Below are 24,740 nucleotides of genomic sequence, written 5' to 3' on the forward strand. Positions count from 1 at the left end.
CAGGCCTTGATGGGTGGCCAGTCTATCACAGGGCTGCCACAGAAAGACAAAGACAATGAACCTAACATGCACGTCTTGGAATGTTGGAGGACATGTCACATGACGCATCTGATGACTAAATATAAGAACAAGCACATAAAACATTCTGAACTTTAAGGAAGCTAAAAGCAAATAAAACATCAATTTATGAGCTTCTGACATTTAACTATAAACTGTAGCTGACCTACAACTGGTTACTATGAAAAATCCACTGTTATAATATGAAGTTATATATAAAGTTTACACACATGTAACAAATAACAAAACTGCTTTATAATGAATCTGTCACATATAATTCATGTTATTTAATCACTTCTGTTTTAATCTGTTTTAATTGGTCAGATTTATGTATGAAATATGATTTAAGTCCTCATATTACATATTTGAAGTTATGTCTCAATATTTTTAATATTACATTCTGAAGTTATGAATGTTGAATGTTATGAATGAAGTCAGTGTCGCTAAAAGCAGTCACATCACTGTCCCACCACTCCGCACCCACACGCATCTCTGTACAGACGCTGCAGCTACTGCGCTCTTCCTTCTCAGCATTCTTCTTGATATTATTTGAATATAATTATGTTGGCTACGATGGGACATTAACGTAAACAAAGCCACACAAGCACACATTGTGTGATGTCGTGTCCTCTTCTGCGCATGCGGGTCACTTCAGGGCCACAGTCCGTTCACACAGGAGAGTGGTAGCAGTCACATATTATTTTGTAAACTCCAAAAAATCGGATTTCACCAAAAAATCCTAATTGAGCATTAAGACCTGCAGTCTGAACGTAGCCTTGGAGAAGTGTTCAAAAAACAATCCTTCAGTCCAGGTGTCTCGATGTAAACTACAGAAACTCACAATATGTTTACTTCAGAAAATAGGGTGACCTTGGTGTCAGCGATTTCACGTCTGAACTAGTTCAGTGCTCCTTTTGAAGTCTGTTAGTCTAGGGTTATCATTTTTTTGTTTTCCGACGAAATGACAGGTGTGTTAATCTTTTCCAGGGCCGGTTAGCTGAGTTGGTTAGAGCGTGGTGCTAATAACGCCAAGGTCGGTGGGTTCAATCCCCGTACGGGCCATTCTGTGGTTTATGCTGAGAAACAGTGTGACTTTAGTATGAACACTTACGCAAGCATGGACATGCTTGGAAGAGTGACTTTCACCCAGACCCACCTCCACCACATATAAACCATTTTTCCCACCAAACAGTTAGAACTGATGAAGCTGCTTGGAGGAGCAGAGAAACATCTTCAAGAAAAACTTGAAAAAGAAAGAAGAAAAAAAAAATCCAGACGCTCTCTATGAACATGACCTGGATGACATGTAAACATACAGTGTGCTCTTTGTAATCTGTATTCTGGCTCTAAAACAAGTGCCCCTTGTGAGGGTTGAAGTCACAATCTTCAGATGATGAGACTGACTCGCTGCCTACTGCACTAATGAGGCTCAGAAAGAGGTGAAACATGGTCTTATCTCTTTTTCTTTTTTACCAATGTGCCAATGTGAATTAAAATGATTAAAATTATATACACTATTATTTATTTAATAGTTGTGATTGAGATATATATTTTGTTTTCTTCAACACGTTTCTAATGCAGCTACAGTATCTCTTCTCTCATCTTCCTCACCTCTCTTCCTCTGCCTCAGTGTCTCCTCTCTTTCTAAAGCTGAGCTCCAGCTGACAGACTCTTCATTCTGTCTGTTACAGTTTTAGCTGTATGCAGATATCATCCTGGCAGACAATGGTCCACTATAGCAGGATAATAACAATACTTTTTAAATGGGCGTTCGTCATGTAACCATGTTCTATAACTCCTTAAACCAGCTGACTGCTGTCAGTCAGAGTGACTCAGCCTTCATGGATGAACCACACAGGTCAGAGAACACTGTCCTCAGACCTGCTGTTCAGTCTGTTATAAAGCTACGAGCACATCACGCCCCCTCCCTGAACATGACCGGCTCGTTATCGTCACTCATTCAGGTCAACAGCAAATTAGCAAAACCCACGTAGCAACAAATCCTGCTCCTCCACTGCATGTTCACCTGAACTGCGGATTCTGCTGTTCAGCAGCGAAACGTCTTTAAACCCTGTCTGTCTGTCTGTTTGTGTGAGGCTGCAGTGAGAGGGCTGTATGAGTTCTGCACACACATTTCAAATTAAGATTAAGACTTTTCAATACTTTTTAAGGGCCTTCATTTTCCCACTATTGATTCATCAACTTTTAATACTTTTTAAGACCCCGCGGACACCCTGACCTCAAATGTCACTTTGTATAACAACTTCGTGCAGTGAAACTGAAAGTGTAATGTATTTTATTGTGTCAGCCTGAAACCATTCAACCATGTAGTGTGGTCCAAAGAGACTACACTAGTGTGCATGTGCATGGAGATCCAAATCCCAAACAATCCATGAACCAATAACACACACCGCAATTCATTTTTTTCACCACTAGATTTCCTACTCGAGCACTGTGTCAGAGAGTGATAAGAGAAGATAAGATAAGATAAAACAGTGGAGACTGCGACCTGAACGCAGCGCCTTGGACCGCTCGGCCATCCTGACATGAAAAGTGTGCTGTCCACAACAAGTTTGGAAAAGCTCAAGGATGAACACTTAATAAACAATCTGAAATCTTCACTGACACTGAAGTGGACAGACTGAGAGTGTGTCTGTCTATGCTATCTCAACAAGTCTTGAGCCAGAGATGAGATTTTTCATCTGGTCACCACATGATGAATCATTCTGACTATTGTAGTACCTTGAGATCTGCCTTTCCCAGGTGTTTTGTCCTTAAGGTGAAGCAGTCTCTGCCTCAGGGTGAAACTGGGTTTGAAATGTGCTGGGACGTTTTATCCTTTGCCTCCTCATTGCACACCAGTTGCTCTCGGTCCAGCAATTTTAAAATGACAGTTTTTGGAAGTGTCAGATGGACTGTGTCCTCAGACATGGAGGAGCATAAAGTGATCTTGGAGATGAAAAGAACCGTTGTTGGCAGGATTCGAACCTGTGCAGGGAAACCCCAACGGATTTCAAGTCCATCGCCTTAACCACTCGGCCACAACAACTAGGAAAAGGTAACAATGAAGAGTCTGATGACCCAGGTTGGTTCTGTCCATGAGTGCATGGTCTTGTCCAGGTTGTCCTGTCCAGTTTGGTGTTGGTGCTCCTTTACTTGTTTCCATTTCATTCGAAGGTAAATCTGCGCCGCCCAGAGTCTCCGTTTGACAGACAGCTATCACAGAAAGTTAAGTCAAAGTCAAAATTCCGGAATGAAAAGCATAAATCTAGAATAAGTGGCAGCATTCCAGTATAGACATCAGTATTCCAGAATGATAGGCAGAATTCCCTGCTCTCACTAATTTTAATTAATTTAATTTGAATTAATTGCTGCTCTCACTGACACTTCTATCAGCAGTATTACTACACAGCTGGCTGCATGGCAGTGAATGACATGCTGATTACAAACACAAGTCCACTGTGATGGTTCATTTAGACAGGCACTGAAATGTTCTTCTTTGTGGAGCCTCTTCCAAACCATGATCTGACAACTACTAAACATCCAAGACATGAACAATAATAATCAACCTTTCATTCATGTTAGGCTGAAAACACATCAGAAGAGTCTTCATCACTTTGTGAGATCAGTGAGGAAGAGTATGTTCCTCAAACAGAAAGTGAGACTTCAGTAGATGTCAGACAGCACAAGAGAAGCAGAAAGACTGATGTGAAGCATCAAGGTATCATGCTGAAGGTTAGTTCATACTTTTAGACCTTCCTCACTTTGTGAGGCCTCAAACAGTCTTTATGCTGCTAAATATTGTATTAGACAAATGGAAAAGAATCATTGTTGTGCTAATATCACCGATGGATTGCATCACTCTTTACTTCCTGTTTGTAGCACTGCCACATTTATACCAAAAGCCAGGTGGTCAGGTGACTCATCTGTTAGCTGACACTCCCACCGAGCCTCAAAACGGCTCTTCAGAAACAAACGGGTGACGTCACGGAAGCTCTGTCCATAGTTTTTAGTGTCAATGATGACACCCCATCCAAATTCTGAGAAGTTATCTGGGCAAGAGACACATCTGAAAACGTGTGTCGTTGTTGGCAGGATTTGAACTTGAACTTGATTTGAACTGAATTTGTAGACCCCAATGGATTTCAGGTAACATTAACCAATTAATCATAACATTCTGATCACTGACAGGTGGGCACTGATGATCTTGTTACCATGGTTGTCATGGTTTCAGCCAGGTATTTTATTTTGTAGTTCATTTTCTGTTTGTATTAGTTTTAGTTTTACTAGTCACTTCCTGTTTTATTTTGGAAACTTGATCTCCCCCTTGTGTTTCAGTTCTGTTTACTTCCCCTTCCTCATGTGTGCTCCCTTCCCCCTCCTGTGATTACCTGCTCCACCCTAATGTGCTTCACCTGTGTCCAATTGTCTTCCCGCCCTCCTGTGTATAAAGCCTGTGTGTTTCCTGCCCCTTGTTGCCAGTTCGTTTTGTGAGTTATCCTGCGACACAGCCATCCAAGTAGCCTTCTGCTCTTGTGATTTCCCCAGTGAGTTTTCGAGTAAGTTTTGGATTTTCCTGTGTATCACCTGTTTTGATCGGACTACTGTTTTTGCCTTGCCCTTTGTGTTACCTCTGCCTCGCGGACTGAACTTCTGTGTACCGAACCTAGCCTGCAATAAAACACTGAGTTTGCTTTCACCTCCGGCTAAGTCTGCATTTGTGTCCTCCCTCTAACAACCCCCTGACAAAAGCTGTGTCCCAATTCAGGGTCTGCATCCTTCGGAGTGCGCATTTTAAGGCCGCTTACGTCACAAAGCTGCGCGAAGGCTGTCCCAATTCGCCAAAAGTCGAAGGGTCCTTCAAATGCGTCCTCCAAATGCGTCCTCCTTTTGCCTGAATTTGGAGGACGCATCGCTACCATCCTTCGTGGCCTTAAATATCCCACAATGCTTTGCGGGCCTACTTTTTGTCCAATAGTACAACGACGGACCAAGCGAGCGGCAGCGGCAGGAGTGCCGAATTCACATTTAAATGTAAGTAAAGAGCATTAGTTCGAGAGTTTTAAAATGCTAGTAGTGACAGTGGCATTAAAAAAATGAGTTTTATATTTACAAACATGACGTCCTGTTGATACGAGGTGCTAAAACTAAACGCTTTGATTGAATGTTGTTTCTTGTTGTTTACTGTAGTATAGTATAAAGTATAGTTCACGTGAGGAGCAATATTATCGTTATTATATCAAACGGTCATTCTGCCTGTTGTCATTTTGTTGTAGGAGGAGCAGAGAGAAACAGAAGAAACCTGACAATTGATAACGGAGGAGATGAGGCTGGAGAGAGAGGGAGGGAGAGAGAGAGAGAGAGAGAGAGGGAGAGCAGAGAAAGAACGGACAGACCTCAGCTCATTGAGAGGATGGTGGACAGCAGTGATTTTATGTTCTGTGTTATTTAAATGTTACTTATTAAATTAAAGGATGATATTAAATCGTTCTTGTCTCTGTGTTCTTAAACTCTTCTCACCTTGTTACATCATGTGTTTCATTACCTATTTATAATTGAAGTAAACTTTTGAACAACTTCTCAGTGACCACAGTAAATCATTTATTGTTCTGTTATGTACAATATTTACAAAGACACAGAACATTTCTAACTATTTACCAGTGGGCATTATGAAAATGTGCAGTTTATTATTTATAAAGATCAGCAGAAAGTACTATTCACAAAGAACATATATATAAATGTTTAGCTGAGCAGGAGTCCTTGGTGCTGCTGGACTGGATGATGCCACGGTGAAGACCTTGGAGTCCTCTGGCTGTGAGTGGGACATCATCTGGGGGAGGGGGGTGTCTGTCTCCTCTGTCCACCACATCGTCCATCAGGGTTTGCAGAGCTGACGATCGGCGGCTGCCATGTTACTAAAGATGTTTTTAAAAAGGGCAAAAATAAAAATAATAACTTCAACAGAGCGGCTTCCAACGCAGCTTAAAATATGAAAAGCTATAAAATATGTATCCTCACCCTCCAAAGGTGATGATGGTCAGTACACCTCCTCCAGGACAGACAGCTGGTCCTGCAGGGAGCCCCACTCTCCTCCACCCAGCAGTAATTCTCTGGTGCAGTGACAGACCTGATGCTTAATGACACATTAAAGCAGTGGTTTAATACAGACCCTGTATCAAGTCTTACGATTGAATAAAATATAAATGACATTTAATCATATTTGTCTATCTACTGGTTATATATCTAGCGTTTGCTCAGTAACCGGTATATTAATTATGATCAATAATATGGTTAAACAGCAGCTTACCGTCACCTCCCCACTGCGCTCTCCCAGCCTGAAGAAAATGAGCCGTCACAGGTTTTGCTGCCGCTGGAGCCGCCTCTCCTCTTCCTCCAACAACAAATAAATATATTAAAAAATTCCAAATGTCTAAATCCACACTGTTGTCCTGCTTGTTGTGTGTCCGTGTTGTGTCGCTGTCGCTGCTTTTGTTTTTCCCGGGGCAAAATTTATGACGTCGCGCCACAATCAGGAAGTGATTTGAAGGCCAGACCGTCCCATTTACCAACGGTGGAGGATCCTCCGGAGGATCCTCAGGAGGACGCGGCCTCCTGAGACCGCGTAGGCTGCGTCCTCCGAAGGATGCAGACCCTGAATTGGGACACAGCTAATGTTAACTGTCAGTGGGTGGATATATGAGGCAGCAAGAGAACATTTGCGTGTGTGTGTGTGAAGGGGTGAATGTTTACTGGTGTATTAGCAACAACACGGACTACACAACAAGCAGGACAACAGTGTGAATTTAGAAACTTGCGGCACTCGCGGCAGCGCCACCCATTAGTCCTCTTGTGCCATCTCTGCTATCAGTTTATTTTATGCGTTTCTGTCTACATGGTGGTGTTTTTAAAATTCACTGCAGCTGTCTGCAGCGGCCTGATGCGCATACACACACGCAAACGTGTGCGCACACAAACACACATGCTGACACATGGGCGCACATACAGGTGAGCCCACTCCCAGCAGCAGAGTCTGTGTTGTTTTGCTCTCTGTTGCTCATGACATGCTGGGTTGACTTAACTCCATAGACTATGCTCAGATAAGCTATGGTAATTGAACTAATTTGAACTTGAATTTGAAAGTCAAAATTCCGCAATGAAAGGCAGAAATCTAGAATAAGTGGCAGCATACCAGAATAGACATCAGTATTCCGGAAGGATAGGCAGAATTCCCGAATAACAGTCAGTATTCTGGAACAGAGGTCAGTATTCCGTAACAGAAGTCAGCAAGACAGCATTCTGGAATGAAAAGCATTCCAGAATAAAAGAAAGTATTCCCAAATGAAAGGCAGAAATCTAGAATGAGTGGCAGCATACCATAATAGACATCCACCCACTCCAGAATAATAGGCAGGATTCCGGAATGGTAGACAAAATTCCGGAATTAAACCCCTAACCCGACAGCGGCCTGGGATGTCATGGAAGTCAGCATTCCGACATGGAAGGCAACATTCCGGGACAAAAGTCAGCAAGACAGCATTCTGGAATGAAAAGCATTCCAGATTGAAAGAAATCATTCCAGATTGAAAGGCAGAAATCTAGAACGAGCGGCAGCATACCAGAATAGACATCCATCCATGCCAGAATGGTGGACAGGATTCCAGAATGGTAGACAAAATTCCGGACTTAAATCCCTAACCTGACAGCAGCCTGTGACGTCATCCAATCAGAGCCAGAGACTGAACCTCCTTAAGGGCAACAGTGGCAAAAAAAAACAGGAAGAACCTCTGTAGGTTTGGTGTAATGTCTCATCATATCAGATGAACTCATCCAATTGGCTTCTGTGGTCTGGGTTAGAATCTCAGTCAGTCAATGTCTCAAATGATTACTTATTTCCCCTCCAGAGGATAAATTATTTAAATGATTACTTATTTCCCCTCCAGAGGAAATAAACAGAACTGTCAGGAGTGGGATTTGAACCCACGCCTCCAGTGGAGACTGCAACCTGAATGCCAGCTGGCGAAGGATCGTCCGTACAATGTTGGAAAATGTTGGACACAAGAGCCAATCACAAGCCTTCAATTGCTGGAGGTGCACCCAATCAGCTAGCGCAGCGGTCCCCAACCTTTTTTGCACCACGGACCGGTATCATGTAAAACAATATTTTTACGGACCGGCACAGAAAAAAATATATAAAATAAAAACAAAGTGCATACAATGACAACTTACTCTTATGCTTAATTAGTGGGAGCCTTTGAGCTTTCTCAGCAATGAGGCGGTCCCATCTGGGGATAATGGGAGACAATGACACCCGAAGCGTGTTTCTTATGTCCAGTCCACTCCGTCATTTTGTTTTGGCCGTCATTTATTGCTTCTGTCCTTCTTGTTCACGTTTTCTTCTTTCAAAAAACTCCATGGCTTGTCTTTTAATGCAGGGTGCTTGGTCTTAAGTGCCAAAGCAGTTTTGAAGGCTTCGCCACATGTCACTCAGAGCGGACTTGTGTGAGAATCACCTGTTGCAATAAATCCGTATTTTAAATAGGACTCCTGATATAGTCTTTTAAATGCAGGTTTCTTTTTCTTTGAAGGGGTAGGCTCCTCTTCTTCTGTCCCCTCGTTAGGTCTTTCCCCTTTCCGAAGAAGCTCTCCAAAGACGTTTGTTTTTTATTTATTTTTGCTGCTTTTAGGCTTAATTTTGGGGCCGTATCCCGTGACCGAGACCAGCGTCTGCAGGTGCTTAAAGGCACAGGCGGATGAATCTGATCGATTTATAAATGAAACAGCTTTCAGACTCAGATAATGAATAATATATTTTTTTGCTCAGTCGTTCTGTGCGGCCCGGTACCAAATGACCCACGGACCGGTACCGGTCCCCGGCCCGGTGGTTGGGGACCACTGAGCTAGCGGATTTCTTCCCCACTGTCCAACATTTCCAACATTTGACCAATCACAGCGGACAAATGTTGGAGCAGAGAATCAGTATGGCGCATACCGGTCGTCATTCATTCTGCACTAGCTAGCGAGAAAAACAGTCGGTACGGTAATTAAACACTTGCTACAGTGCCGTGTGACACTAGTTTAAGTTTGTGTGTGATGTAAACTCTTGTACTGTGTTGACGTTTTTATAGATTGATAGATTTGTTGAGTTACGGTCGTTACACAAAGTGGATTTTGCTTTTGCCACTCGGTGCTTACTAATGTTATTTAAGGTGCAGTGTTTAAACACCAAACCTGAGAATCAAAGTATTTCCACCCACGTTTAAGCACTACCACATAAGTATTTTTTTTTATTTAGATTTTATGGTGTATTGCCATATAGAAATGTCTTCCTGTAAATAAACATTGTCCCTTAATGCCTATTACCTATAGAGAAAGGCCGCTCAAGGCGACGGCATTCTTTGTAATATTTTATTTTATATTGTTGTGAGGACAGCGGGGGTCGGGTGATCTATTTTGCCAGCTGACATGCTGTGAGTGAAAGGAGACGAAGGACTGTCATCAGGGGAGGAGAGACGCCAAGGACAGCGGTGGCAGACAGGTGAAGGAAAACGGGAAACTGGGGAGAGTAAGAGGGACCCGTGACGCGAAAAAAAAAGTACGGACAATAACCATTTTTTTATGGACAAGGATCGCCCAGGGAGAGAGAGGATCCCGCGTGGGGTTCACCAGGAGGAGTTTTTTGTTTGTTCGTCTGTTTGCCTGTTACTTTTTGATCGGGACTGAAGGGACATTTATTTGTAAATATGGGTCGGATTACAGCGTTATTTGGGATGTAAGAAAATATGATTTTGAGTTAATAAACCGGAAACAGTCTCATTTCATGTGTCTGTGGTCTGTATTATGCAACAAAGGTAAATAGAGTACAACATGGGAGAGTCCATGCTTAATAGTAACACTCCGTTTACTGTAGGCAGACTGTTAAAACGTTTATCCATATGTCCATTTGTAAAAATGATGCCAAAAATGTAGCAGATGCAGATCAACACTAGCATTCCTGTGGTCGCCGGTTCGAATCCAAGCTGTGGTCCAAAGTAAAATCCTAAAAGTGTCAATTTGAGTTTCTGCATCCTGAAATACGTACATAAATTAGATATGTTTCCACAGCTTTCCTTTCTTTTTTCATTTTTCCCTTTTTCCCCTCTTTTTCCTCTTCTTTTCTTCTCCCCCCTTCTTCCCCATCTTAGACGGACGAATGTTCCCCAGCTTGAATGCCAGCTGGCGAAGGATCGTCCGTACAATGTTGGAAAATGTTGGACACAAGAGCCAATCACAAGCCTTCAATTGCTGGAGGTGCACCCAATCAGCTAGCGCAGCGGTCCCCAACCTTTTTTGCACCACGGACCGGTATCATGTAAAACAATATTTTTACGGACCGGCACAGAAAAAAATATATAAAATAAAAACAAAGTGCATACAATGACAACTTACTCTTATGCTTAATTAGTGGGAGCCTTTGAGCTTTCTCAGCAATGAGGCGGTCCCATCTGGGGATAATGGGAGACAATGACACCCGAAGCATGTTTCTTATGTCCAGTCCACTCCGTCATTTTGTTTTGGCCGTCATTTATTGCTTCTGTCCTTCTTGTTCACGTTTTCTTCTTTCAAAAAACTCCATGGCTTGTCTTTTAATGCAGGGTGCTTGGTCTTAAGTGCCAAAGCAGTTTTGAAGGCTTCGCCACATGTCACTCAGAGCGGACTTGTGTGAGAATCACCTGTTGCAATAAATCCGTATTTTAAATAGGACTCCTGATATAGTCTTTTAAATGCAGGTTTCTTTTTCTTTGAAGGGGTAGGCTCCTCTTCTTCTGTCCCCTCGTTAGGTCTTTCCCCTTTCCGAAGAAGCTCTCCAAAGACGTTTGTTTTTTATTTATTTTTGCTGCTTTTAGGCTTAATTTTGGGGCCGTATCCCGTGACCGAGACCAGCGTCTGCAGGTGCTTAAAGGCACAGGCGGATGAATCTGATCGATTTATAAATGAAACAGCTTTCAGACTCAGATAATGAATAATATATTTTTTTGCTCAGTCGTTCTGTGCGGCCCGGTACCAAATGACCCACGGACCGGTACCGGTCCCCGGCCCGGTGGTTGGGGACCACTGAGCTAGCGGATTTCTTCCCCACTGTCCAACATTTCCAACATTTGACCAATCACAGCGGACAAATGTTGGAGCAGAGAATCAGTATGGCGCATACCGGTCGTCATTCATTCTGCACTAGCTAGCGAGAAAAACAGTCGGTACGGTAATTAAACACTTGCTACAGTGCCGTGTGACACTAGTTTAAGTTTGTGTGTGATGTAAACTCTTGTACTGTGTTGACGTTTTTATAGATTGATAGATTTGTTGAGTTACGGTCGTTACACAAAGTGGATTTTGCTTTTGCCACTCGGTGCTTACTAATGTTATTTAAGGTGCAGTGTTTAAACACCAAACCTGAGAATCAAAGTATTTCCACCCACGTTTAAGCACTACCACATAAGTATTTTTTTTATTTAGATTTTATGGTGTATTGCCATATAGAAATGTCTTCCTGTAAATAAACATTGTCCCTTAATGCCTATTACCTATAGAGAAAGGCCGCTCAAGGCGACGGCATTCTTTGTAATATTTTATTTTATATTGTTGTGAGGACAGCGGGGGTCGGGTGATCTATTTTGCCAGCTGACATGCTGTGAGTGAAAGGAGACGAAGGACTGTCATCAGGGGAGGAGAGACGCCAAGGACAGCGGTGGCAGACAGGTGAAGGAAAACGGGAAACTGGGGAGAGTAAGAGGGACCCGTGACGCGAAAAAAAAAGTACGGACAATAACCATTTTTTTATGGACAAGGATCGCCCAGGGAGAGAGAGGATCCCGCGTGGGGTTCACCAGGAGGAGTTTTTTGTTTGTTCGTCTGTTTGCCTGTTACTTTTTGATCGGGACTGAAGGGACATTTATTTGTAAATATGGGTCGGATTACAGCGTTATTTGGGATGTAAGAAAATATGATTTTGAGTTAATAAACCGGAAACAGTCTCATTTCATGTGTCTGTGGTCTGTATTATGCAACAAAGGTAAATAGAGTACAACATGGGAGAGTCCATGCTTAATAGTAACACTCCGTTTACTGTAGGCAGACTGTTAAAACGTTTATCCATATGTCCATTTGTAAAAATGATGCCAAAAATGTAGCAGATGCAGATCAACACTAGCATTCCTGTGGTCGCCGGTTCGAATCCAAGCTGTGGTCCAAAGTAAAATCCTAAAAGTGTCAATTTGAGTTTCTGCATCCTGAAATACGTACATAAATTAGATATGTTTCCACAGCTTTCCTTTCTTTTTTCATTTTTCCCTTTTTCCCCTCTTTTTCCTCTTCTTTTCTTCTCCCCCCTTCTTCCCCATCTTAGACGGACGAATGTTCCCCAGCTTGAATGCCAGCTGGCGAAGGATCGTCCGTACAATGTTGGAAAATGTTGGACACAAGAGCCAATCACAAGCCTTCAATTGCTGGAGGTGCACCCAATCAGCTAGCGCAGCGGTCCCCAACCTTTTTTGCACCACGGACCGGTATCATGTAAAACAATATTTTTACGGACCGGCACAGAAAAAAATATATAAAATAAAAACAAAGTGCATACAATGACAACTTACTCTTATGCTTAATTAGTGGGAGCCTTTGAGCTTTCTCAGCAATGAGGCGGTCCCATCTGGGGATAATGGGAGACAATGACACCCGAAGCGTGTTTCTTATGTCCAGTCCACTCCGTCATTTTGTTTTGGCCGTCATTTATTGCTTCTGTCCTTCTTGTTCACGTTTTCTTCTTTCAAAAAACTCCATGGCTTGTCTTTTAATGCAGGGTGCTTGGTCTTAAGTGCCAAAGCAGTTTTGAAGGCTTCGCCACATGTCACTCAGAGCGGACTTGTGTGAGAATCACCTGTTGCAATAAATCCGTATTTTAAATAGGACTCCTGATATAGTCTTTTAAATGCAGGTTTCTTTTTCTTTGAAGGGGTAGGCTCCTCTTCTTCTGTCCCCTCGTTAGGTCTTTCCCCTTTCCGAAGAAGCTCTCCAAAGACGTTTGTTTTTTATTTATTTTTGCTGCTTTTAGGCTTAATTTTGGGGCCGTATCCCGTGACCGAGACCAGCGTCTGCAGGTGCTTAAAGGCACAGGCGGATGAATCTGATCGATTTATAAATGAAACAGCTTTCAGACTCAGATAATGAATAATATATTTTTTTGCTCAGTCGTTCTGTGCGGCCCGGTACCAAATGACCCACGGACCGGTACCGGTCCCCGGCCCGGTGGTTGGGGACCACTGAGCTAGCGGATTTCTTCCCCACTGTCCAACATTTCCAACATTTGACCAATCACAGCGGACAAATGTTGGAGCAGAGAATCAGTATGGCGCATACCGGTCGTCATTCATTCTGCACTAGCTAGCGAGAAAAACAGTCGGTACGGTAATTAAACACTTGCTACAGTGCCGTGTGACACTAGTTTAAGTTTGTGTGTGATGTAAACTCTTGTACTGTGTTGACGTTTTTATAGATTGATAGATTTGTTGAGTTACGGTCGTTACACAAAGTGGATTTTGCTTTTGCCACTCGGTGCTTACTAATGTTATTTAAGGTGCAGTGTTTAAACACCAAACCTGAGAATCAAAGTATTTCCACCCACGTTTAAGCACTACCACATAAGTATTTTTTTTTATTTAGATTTTATGGTGTATTGCCATATAGAAATGTCTTCCTGTAAATAAACATTGTCCCTTAATGCCTATTACCTATAGAGAAAGGCCGCTCAAGGCGACGGCATTCTTTGTAATATTTTATTTTATATTGTTGTGAGGACAGCGGGGGTCGGGTGATCTATTTTGCCAGCTGACATGCTGTGAGTGAAAGGAGACGAAGGACTGTCATCAGGGGAGGAGAGACGCCAAGGACAGCGGTGGCAGACAGGTGAAGGAAAACGGGAAACTGGGGAGAGTAAGAGGGACCCGTGACGCGAAAAAAAAAGTACGGACAATAACCATTTTTTTATGGACAAGGATCGCCCAGGGAGAGAGAGGATCCCGCGTGGGGTTCACCAGGAGGAGTTTTTTGTTTGTTCGTCTGTTTGCCTGTTACTTTTTGATCGGGACTGAAGGGACATTTATTTGTAAATATGGGTCGGATTACAGCGTTATTTGGGATGTAAGAAAATATGATTTTGAGTTAATAAACCGGAAACAGTCTCATTTCATGTGTCTGTGGTCTGTATTATGCAACAAAGGTAAATAGAGTACAACATGGGAGAGTCCATGCTTAATAGTAACACTCCGTTTACTGTAGGCAGACTGTTAAAACGTTTATCCATATGTCCATTTGTAAAAATGATGCCAAAAATGTAGCAGATGCAGATCAACACTAGCATTCCTGTGGTCGCCGGTTCGAATCCAAGCTGTGGTCCAAAGTAAAATCCTAAAAGTGTCAATTTGAGTTTCTGCATCCTGAAATACGTACATAAATTAGATATGTTTCCACAGCTTTCCTTTCTTTTTTCATTTTTCCCTTTTTCCCCTCTTTTTCCTCTTCTTTTCTTCTCCCCCCTTCTTCCCCATCTTAGACGGACGAATGTTCCCCAGCTTGAACGCAGCGCCTTGGACCGCTCGGCCATCCTGACACTGATGTGGACAGACTGAGAGTGTGTCTGTCTATGCTATCTCAACAAGTCTCAAGTCTTGAGCCAGAGATGAGATTTTTCATCTGGTCACCACATGATGAATCATTCTGACTATTGTAGTACCTTGAGATCTGCCTTTCCCAGGTGTTTTGTCCTTAAGGTGAAGCAGTCTCTGCCTCAGGGTGAAACTGGGTTTGAAATGTGCTGGGACGTTTTATCCTTTGCCTCCTCACTGCACACCAGTTGCTCTCGGTCCAGCGTTTTTAAAATGATAGTTTTTGGAAGTGTCAGATGGACTGTGCCAGGGTTTGGTCCTCAGACAGTCAATATAAATGGCAGCACTCTGACTGGTCAAGATGACCTTTTTCATAGAGCTCGTTGTTAACACATCAGACTTGTTAAGTGTAAACGATGGAGGGGCATAAAGTGATCTTGGAGATGAAAGGAACCGTTGTTGGCAGGATTCGAACCTGCGCGGGGAAACCCCAATGGATTTCTAGTCCATCGCCTTAACCACTCGGCCACAACAACCGGCAAAAGGTAACGATGAAGAGTCTGACGACCCAGGTTGGTTCTGTCCATGAGTGCATGGTCTTGTCCAGTTTGTCCTGTCCAGTTTGGTGTTGGTGCTCCTTTACTTGTTTTCCATTTCATTCGCAGGTTTGATTGTTCACACCTGTGATCAGTCATCAGCCAATCCTGCTGCAGCTTCCATCTAGTATATGTGTCCAATGGAAGCTGAGCAACATGTCAGCTACACACATAGAAACACTACACATAGTTTGTCATATAAATAACATGGATTGAATCATGTTGTACAGTCAATGGAAACAAAAAGCACTGAGAGTGGTGCTGGTAGTGCAGCAGTGGATGGAGGCTGAAGTGCTGCCACCTAGTGTCAATATTTGGTATTAACTCTGACTACATATTCCACCTTTAACTCTCTGCCATATATACTGTGCCATGTGTGAAGTGATGATAACATGTGAATGTGAATTTATTGTAAAGAACTTTACTTATTATCCCTGTTATAAGTGAGCAGTGTGTGTGTGTGTTTGATGGAGTGTGTAATGTCTGCTCAGTGTTACTGATGCTGCTGTGTGTGATCTGAAAACTGATCAAACTGTGATGTGTCTGATGCTGACAGAAGAATCAGAGGTCAGACAGTCGGATCCTCCTCTGTGACACCTTTAACATCATATCAGAAATCTCTGTCTGCTTCTGGTACATGCAGCTGATCACCAGCAGGGGGCTCACTGCTTTGCTGTCACTCAGGGGGCCTGTTCTGTCTGCCACTGGGATATGATGAGGTGAACTTCAGAGTTTGAATAGATTTCATTTGTCATGTGTTTATGATCATTTTATGAATCAGCTCAAATAAAGGAGACTCACTGAAGTCACAGTTTAGTGTTTTAATACTTATACACACTTATTTTGAAGCTGCTATCAACTTGATGAGTCTTCCTGTTGAAGCACGAGGCAGGACGTGTGTCAGAACATCCATGAACTGAGTAGATTAAGAGGAAAAGCTGATGTGTCACAGCTGCTGGTTGTGTTCTTTCAGTGTCTCCATCTTGATGAAATGAGGCTGTTTTACTTCCTCCAAGTAGAGTGGACCTGGCTCACAGAGTGCTGCTGCTGCTGTCTCTCTGTAAGCACCATGTTAAACAGCAGGCTCTGAATAGTGACGTCATGATGTCACAGTCACATCAGTCTAATCTCCCAATCTGAGAGAGAGCTGTCATCAACAGCAGGAAGTGCAGGAAGCTCATGGTGTTGCAGGCCTCTGATGTGTGGAGGCTTGTAGCAGCCAACAAGAAGGGAGTTTGTAAAAGTTCTCTGTAACTTTAAATGTGAGGATTCAGAAAGAACTTAGATCAGATATGTGCAGCACTTGTGCAACAGATACTCCAACAGTGACAGCTCTTCTGAAGAAAGCCTGAGGAGCTGAGACCTGGATGAGACACTGATACAGCTTTGCTCTGCTGACAGGAAGGATGAAGGCTGACCACACACACACATAACACACACAGACACACACGCACATACATAACACAAACATATAGACACACACACGCTCTTACAGACACACCACACAAACATACATACAGAAACACACACATAACACATTCTTACACACACACACACACACACACATATAGACGCATGTGTTGTCTTTTAAGTTCAACAGTAAAAACTATGGACAGAGCTTCCGTGACATCACCCGTTTGTTCGGTGGGAGGCTCCGGGACACTCTGATCGCTGCCATGTTGGCAGCGTTGTGTCCGCCAAAACTCAAACTCACGGACAAAGAGGGGTAGCACTAGCTGAGTTTAGGGGGGGGCGGGCAAGAAACTCGTGCTGTGATATGGCAACCGTCTGTCGCTCAAGCGCCAACGCTCATAATTATGCGTAATTTTAAGTCTGAATACAATCCCACAGCAGCTCATCAACAAACTGAACCAGCTGGGGCTGAACTCCTTGCTGTGCAACTGGCTGCTGGACTTCCTCACCGGGAGACCTCAGACAGTGCGGGTCGGCAGAAACACATCCAGCACCATCAATTCAATTCAATTTCAATTCAGTTTTATTTATATAGCGCATATTACAATCAGACATTGTCTCAAAGCGCTTCACAGGAACCCCCCTAAGAGCACTGTGGCAAGGAAAAACTCCCTTTAAGAGGAAGAAACCTTGAGCAGGACCCGTCAACTTAAGGGGGAACCAGTCCTGCTGCTAGTCAGAGAGGATGAGGGAGAGAGAGAGAGAGAGAGAGAGAGAGGATGAAGGAGAAAGAGAGAGAGAGAGAGAGGAGCAAACATGATACAAACATGATACAGTACAGAGCAAACATGACAGCAAGATGAAACAGTGATATATTGTAATGATATCTATATATATCGTCGGTCCATAAGTAGGAATAGTAATTTGATAGTAAAGATGAGCAGCAGGGGCTAGTGAAGTCGATGAGCACAGGAGAGACTGCAGGTCAGCATGCAGGTCTTGAGACCTGCAAAGAGAGAGAGCGAGAGCGAGGCACAGAACTACAAGGAAGACAGTTAACACAGATTATGAGACGATATTACCCAGTATGATCCAGACTAAGGAGAGTGGAGGAGAGGTCAGAGGGTGTTCAGAGGATCGTGTTTGTGCCCCCCGACAACGTAGAGCAAGAGAGACTTCACGGGCCGGACTGCAGGTCATCATCCAGGTCTTGAGACCAGTGTGAGCCAGACTAAGGAAAGAAAAGGAGAGGTTAGAGGGTGAGAGGGTAACTGCTCAGTGGATCATGTTTGTGCCCCCCGACAACGTAAAGCAAGAGAGACTTCACGGGCCGGACTGCAGGTCATCATCCAGGTCTTGAGACCAGTGTGAGCCAGACTAAGGAGAGAAAAGGAGAGGTTAGAGGGTGAGAGGGAAACTGCTCAGTGGATCATGTTTGTGCCCCCCGACAACGTAGGCCTAGAGCAGCATAGCTGTGCTACACACTAGGTCTAAGGCTAACTGTACGCCTTACTAAACAGAAAAGTTTTAAGTCTAGTCTTAAAGGTGGAGGCAGTGTCTGCCTCTCGGACCCAGATTGGTAACTGGTTCCATAATAGCGGTGCCTGATAGCTGAAAGCTCGTCCTCCCATTCTACTTCTATGAATCCTAGGAACTACTAGTAAACCTGCACTCAGAGATCTGAGTGTCCTATTAGGAACATATGGTACAATCAGGTCCTGCAGATACAATGGAGCAAGTCCATGAAGAGCCTTGTAGGTTAGAAGAAGGATCTTGAAGTGTATTCTTGAGTCCACTGGGAGCCAGTGAAGAGACGCTAGAACAGGAGAGATATGATCCCTTTGGCTGCTTCCTGTCAGAACTCTAGCTGCTGCGTTCTGGATCAGCTGCAGACTGTTGATGGAGTAATGTGGACATCCTGACAATAAAGAGTTGCAGTAGTCCAGTCTTGAAGTGACAAAAGCATGGATGAGCTTTTCAGCATCACTCTGAGAGAGGATGCTCCTGATCTTAGTAATATTACGCAGGTGAAAGAAAGCGGTCTTGGAGACCTGCTTAATATGAGAGACAAATGACATGTCTTGATCAAAGATGACTCCAAGGTTCCTCACAGTCGTACTGGGGGCCAGAGTAATTCCATCCAGAGAGAAAGTATTATCTGATAAACTAGTTCTGAGATGTTTCGGTCCAAAAACAATGACCTCAGTCTTGTCCGAGTTTAATAGTAAAAAGTTGGAGGACATCCAGTCCTTTATGTCCTTTAGACACGCCTGTAGTCTGACTAGCGGCTCCGTTTCTTCAGGCTTCATGGATAAATACAGCTGGGTATCATCAGCATAACAATGAAAGTTTATGCCGTGCTTCTGGATGATGTTTCCTAGAGGGAGCATGTAGAGGGTGAACAGGATCGGTCCGAGCACAGAACCCTGTGGAACACCGTGGTTAACCCTTGTACCTGTGGGAGACACATCGTTAGTGTGAACAAAATGAAATCTGTCAGATAAATATGATTTAAACCAGCGCAGTGATGTTCCTGTAATCCTGATCTCGTGTTCCACTCTGTGTAGCAGGATGCGATGATCTACGGTGTCGAAGGCAGCACTGAGATCCAGTAGAACGAGTACAGAGACGAGACCCCGGTCCGATGCCATGAGGAGGTCATTGGTGACTTTAAGCAGTGCTGTTTCTGTGCTGTGATGGGCTCTGAAACCAGACTGGAAAGCATCAAACAGACTGTTACTACACAGGTGGTCGTTTAGCTGACTTACAACAGCTCTTTCGAGTAGTTTGGAGATAAAGGTGAGGTTGGAGATCGGTCTGTAGTTTCCTAGGACGTCCGGGTCCAGTGAAGGTTTTTTAAGTATCGGAATGATCACAGCAGTTTTAAAAGCCTGTGGTACATATCCTGTTCCCAGAGACAAGTTGATCTGTCCTAATATAGAGTCTCCGATCAGAGGAATAGCATCCTTGAGGAGCTGTGAAGGGATCGGATCCAGAAGACAGGTAGTAGGTTTAGACTTGCTGATGCTGGTGGTCAGCTCAGGGAGGCCGATGGGTGCGAAGCAGTCCAGAGTTAGATCAGGATCCGTTTCCAGAAGTGGCGGTGTATCCTCAGCGGTCACAGAGAGATTGTGGTTGATTTGTCCTCTAATAGTGGTGATTTTATCAGTGAAGAAGCTCATGAAGTCTTCACTACTAAGAGCTGCAGGAATGCGAGGCTCCACAGAGCTGTGGCTCTTTGTCAGCCTGGCCACGGCGTTAAAGAGAAAGCGCGGGTTGTTCTTGTTTTCTTCTATTAGTGATGAATAGTAGGCTGTCCTGGCTTTACGAAGGGCCTTCTTATACGTCAGCAGACTGTCTCTCCAGATCCTCCGGGAGTCATCTGATTTAGAGGACTGCCACATCCTCTCCATCCTACGTGTAATCCGTTTCAGTGATCGGATGTTTGAGTTGTACCACGGAGCTAGCCTCTTCTGGTTTGTAGTTTTCTTCTTCTTCAGTGGAGCAATCCTGTTTAAGACTGAGTGTAGTGTGTCTGCAGTGTTGTTGACAAAGCGGTCCAGCTCTGCAGGAGTAACATTTAAGTTGGTACCCCCAACTTAAGAAAGGCAGAAATCTAGAATGAGAGCATCCTGGAATAGACATCCATCCACCCACTCCAGAATGATAGGCAGGATTCCGGAATGGTAGACAAAATTCTGGGATTAAACCCCTAACCCGACAGCGGCCTGTGATGTCATGGAAGCGCGTGTTCCAAAATGGAAGGCAACATTCCAGGACAAAAGTCAGCATAACAGAATGAAAAGCAGATTTGCGGAATGAAAGACACCATTCCAGAATGAAAAGCAGTCCATAATGAAAGTCAAGATTTTGGAATGAAATGCAGAAGTCCAGAATAAGCGGTAGCATTCCAGTATAGACATCAGTATTCCGGAAGGATAGGCAGAATTCCAGAATAACAGTCAAGTTAGTCAATAGGGCTGGTTAGCTCAATCCCCGTACGGCCAATCTGTGTTTTCATTGTTGAAGCGTGGACATGCCTGTTTCACTTACTGTGTGCTGGTTGGTACATTGGACTCAAGGATTGGTTTTTGAAGACACTCCTCCAAGTGGTGTCTTCAGTTCTGCTACTATTCTGGTTGGGAATCTGAGTTTTATGTGTTCAGGGTCTCTGTGGGTGGATCTTGAAGGAACTCAGACTTTTAATCTGAGGGCCCAGGGTTCAAGTCCCTGTTCAACACTATATATTCCTAACCTGAAATCTTTGTACATATCTTTACCAATGTCAAACTAAGAAGAACATGTGCTTTGTGTTGTTCTTCCACCGACTGAAACATGAAAAAAAAGAGGTCACATGTGGCTCGTTGGTCTAGGGGTATGATTCTCGCTTTGGGTGCGAGAGGTCCCGGGTTCAATTCCCGGACGAGCCCTCTTCTTTCAGCTTCAGTAGATTGAAGGTCTGTCTTATGTTTACATTTATAGCAATTATCTTTAACCCAAACAAGTTCATATTCCAACTTAGACCCTGTAAACAGCAGTCTTCTCAAACTCCTAGAAGCAATCTACAACTGATATTGTTTATTCAAGAGAAGAAGTCTTTGCACTGAGGACTAACATCGGAACGCAGCACAAGGTCCAGGGAGAGCTGAGGAAGAAGTACAGGGGCTGTAAGGCAGGAGTGAAAGTAGAGGCTGCACGTAGACATTTTAAGCCAGCGATCCCCTCGGCAATAATAAGGAATGTCAACTCACTACTGAATAAGGAGATCAGGAGATCAGCCTCTGTCCTACCCGTCATCTGCCTCTGCTTGAAACTACTGTTGGTAAGTTTTCTGTCTTCTATTCAATTCAATTAATACACTGAGAGCACAGCTCGCCGCCAGCTAACGCAATCCAAAAGTGCTTTGCTTTACTTTTGTAGTGTAGCTGACAGGCTAACGTTAGCCCAGAGCTAACGCTCTGTGTTAGCCTAAGCAGCACTTGTATGCAGGGGTACAGCCAGTGCTTAAGTGTAGTTAATGTGAAACAATACAGTCGCGATTTATTGAAGTGAAGCAGTCGGCATATTGTCGCGATATATTTTATTTTTATATATTTTTTGTCTGCTGGTGGGTGCCTGCTCCCCTGCGCATCGGGCTGGAACCTGGAGACCTGTAAACGTGCTGAAATGACTTTGTTTAGTAAAAGGAAAAGGTATAAATGTGTTCTATATTAAGGGACCATTAAATGACTTCTGTTGTGATCTGGCGCTATAGATAAAAATAAAATGAAAAGAACTCATTGGATGAACTCAGTTAAATTGTGGGAGACTTTTCCATCCAATAAATATGGGTAGCCCCAACTCAATGTGATGTATTTGAGTTGGACCAACATGATTTTTTCCATGTTGGTCCAACTCAACCTAAAAAATACATATTAAATGATATTTGATTAAAACAGGTTGAGATTTCAGATTAAAGTTTTGGGTGGACCTCAGAGGATTTTCAGATTTGAAATTTCATTGTGAAATTTGGGAGTGGCTGCTGCAGAATAAAACCTTTAACATATTTATTATATGCATACCTCTAATATATAATCTCATCTTATGCTCTTAATGACTGTAGCTAATTATATACTTGGTAATCAATTACAGTATCTTATTGTTATTTGGTCAATGAGATCTGACTCTTTTCTGACTCTTTTATTTTACAGGATGCTGTATGTGGATGTGTGCAGAGTGCAGTTTGGAACCAGGTACTTTTATGCATCTGCAGCTTATCATACACATACACCGCCTACATGCAGATGTACTTTAATACATGGATTATGCTACTACTAAATCACATTTTTACTTGTCCATGGTAATTAATGAATGTAAAATGAAAACTCACATTTCTTTATAGCTGTTCAAGTCTGTGTGAGAGTAACTACAACTAACAATACTGTTTGTACTACTACTGTTTTCAAGGTGAATGATGACTTCTTGCAGATCACCACAAAGCCGCTGCATTGAAGTTCATGGCCCAGCTGAACCACTTCTCAAAGAAGCTTCTGTAAGTTTCCCAGAACAAAGGAGGAACTTCAATATTAATGAAAGATTCACATGTTTATGTGATGCTCAGGATCAACATGAGTGTTGTGTGTTTGTGTTTTTCAACCCTATAGGAGGGCAGCTTACACGTTCTGAAGACAGGAGCCCAGCGATGTGGGGGTTTCATCCAACTTAATTTGGTATATTGGAATGCAAAGGTTTATGTCCTGGAGGAATGTTATGCACCTTACTGTTTCTATTTCTGCTGCATTTAAATAAAAGGACCTCAACCAGGTGTCATGTTTTTCTTAAGGGGTGGTAGGTTAATTTAAAGGTAATTTTATAATAATAATTTTATTATATCTTTAGGTTGGACAAACACAAATAAAACTTTAATTACTAATAAACTAATGTACTTTATTTTAGCTCTATTTGACACAAATAAGATGAACTAACTCAATCAAATTATATTTAATATATATGTTTAGGTTGAGTTGGACCAACATGAAAAAATCATGTTGGTCCAACTCAAATACATTATATTGCATTAACATACTTGTTTTGAGTCGGGGCTACCAGTATTTATTGGATGGAAAAACTCAATTTAATTGAGTTCATCCAATGAGTATAGGTTAAAAAAATGAGTGATATTTAATCACAATAAATATACAGCAACAGTGATTAATGTGATTAAAATTTGAATCATTTGACGGCACTAGTTCAAACGTTTGCGTTCAAAGACCAGATGACCTACCAGTGGATGTCATGGTCATGGTTTTCTGCAGAAAGTCTCGTTCGCTTTCTAACATGGCAACCTTCTCCTTTAGAGTTTTGATTTCTGTCAACAGGCTCTTGTTCGGACTTTTGCAACCCTCACCTCTCATTAAAGCTGGTTTCCAATGATGTGTGTCTGGGACACCCAAGGTCCCCACTGTCTCATGTTTTTATATTTGACTCATTTTCACAGCACTTCATTAGTTTGTTATCGTAATCAGCCACCATGTACAGGTGCATCTCCATAAATGAGAATATTGTGGAAAAGTTCAATATTATAAACTAATGATGTCACACTGTGATCAGATGATGAACTCAAAACACCTGCAAAGCAGACACAATCATGGACAGATGTTGAATAAATAAAAAATAGTCAGCATGGTTATCCTCAGGAGGAATAATGGGAATATGACTCTTATCCATCACCCCTGCACACTGAGGGAACCCATCAAGACAGACAGTTATCAGGAGAGAAGGAAACTGGCGTAGTAGTGTAGTAGTAGACCCACTAAAGGTTCTAGCAGTGGAAGTGAGTTGTGGATAGAAGTTGGCTGGTTTCATACCTGTATAAAAACTCTATAAACCACGAAGGGACTCGAACCCTCAATCTTCTGATCCGAAGTCAGATGCCTTATCCATTAGGCCACGTGGTCTAGTGTGTTTGTCACATAAACTTTTGTCAGAATGTTATTGGCATAGTGTTTATGATAAGAGTTTTTGTTGGTGCAGTAGCCAGCGCAAACACATAGACATATTCTGACTAACATGGGCACTGTAGATGTCTTTGTAAACAATAAATGGACAATATTTAACTTGTTTCTGAGCCTCTCTATCTTCAGTTAGCATAACTTTCAATGGACTTTGATTACTGTAGTGGTGCAGTATAATATAGTATTACTATGTCATAGCACTGTGTTGGTTTTCAATATCCTTTGATAATATAATCGTTATAATAATAATGATAATAATTTTTTGTGGTTAAAAATGTTGATCTCTTAATTTAACCAGAATGGCAGTTCCTGAAGAAACTGCGAGTGTGATTGCAGAGCTGTTTGCTGCAGCTAGCAGCACATGCAGCATGCTGCAGATGAAGCTTTAAAAGAGCTGCAGCACGCTGAGTAGCTGAGAACCAGAAGCACGAGCACATCACAAAGCATGAGGCAGTACAGAGGCTGTAAAGCTTTATAGTGTTGTGACTTTCTATCAGAAGCATGTCACCAAGGCTGAACTGGCTGCCAGGTCTCACTTCCGAAGCCTGTAC

At 42.8% G+C, this 24,740-nt stretch overlaps 5 non-coding genes across 5 annotated transcripts; 2 read left to right on the top strand and 3 right to left on the bottom strand.

Moving 5' to 3' along the window:
- Positions 1-1,044: 1,044 nt before the first annotated feature.
- Positions 1,045-1,119, top strand: trnai-aau (transfer RNA isoleucine (anticodon AAU)). Its single transcript has one exon. It is a non-coding gene; the product is annotated as a tRNA-Ile (tRNA).
- Positions 1,120-3,024: 1,905 nt separating this feature from the next.
- On the bottom strand, positions 3,025-3,106 carry trnas-uga (transfer RNA serine (anticodon UGA)). Its single transcript has one exon. It is a non-coding gene; the product is annotated as a tRNA-Ser (tRNA).
- Positions 3,107-15,141: 12,035 nt separating this feature from the next.
- Positions 15,142-15,223, bottom strand: trnas-aga (transfer RNA serine (anticodon AGA)). Its single transcript has one exon. It is a non-coding gene; the product is annotated as a tRNA-Ser (tRNA).
- Positions 15,224-21,054: 5,831 nt separating this feature from the next.
- Positions 21,055-21,126, top strand: trnap-ugg (transfer RNA proline (anticodon UGG)). The gene has a single exon. It is a non-coding gene; the product is annotated as a tRNA-Pro (tRNA).
- A 2,933-nt stretch (positions 21,127-24,059) lies between these two features.
- On the bottom strand, positions 24,060-24,132 carry trnar-ucg (transfer RNA arginine (anticodon UCG)). The gene has a single exon. It is a non-coding gene; the product is annotated as a tRNA-Arg (tRNA).
- Between the last annotated feature and the right edge of the window lie 608 nt (positions 24,133-24,740).

This window comes from Parambassis ranga, unplaced genomic scaffold (genome assembly GCF_900634625.1).
Source record: "Parambassis ranga unplaced genomic scaffold, fParRan2.1 scaffold_21_arrow_ctg1, whole genome shotgun sequence".
Taxonomy (NCBI): Eukaryota; Metazoa; Chordata; class Actinopteri; family Ambassidae; genus Parambassis; species Parambassis ranga.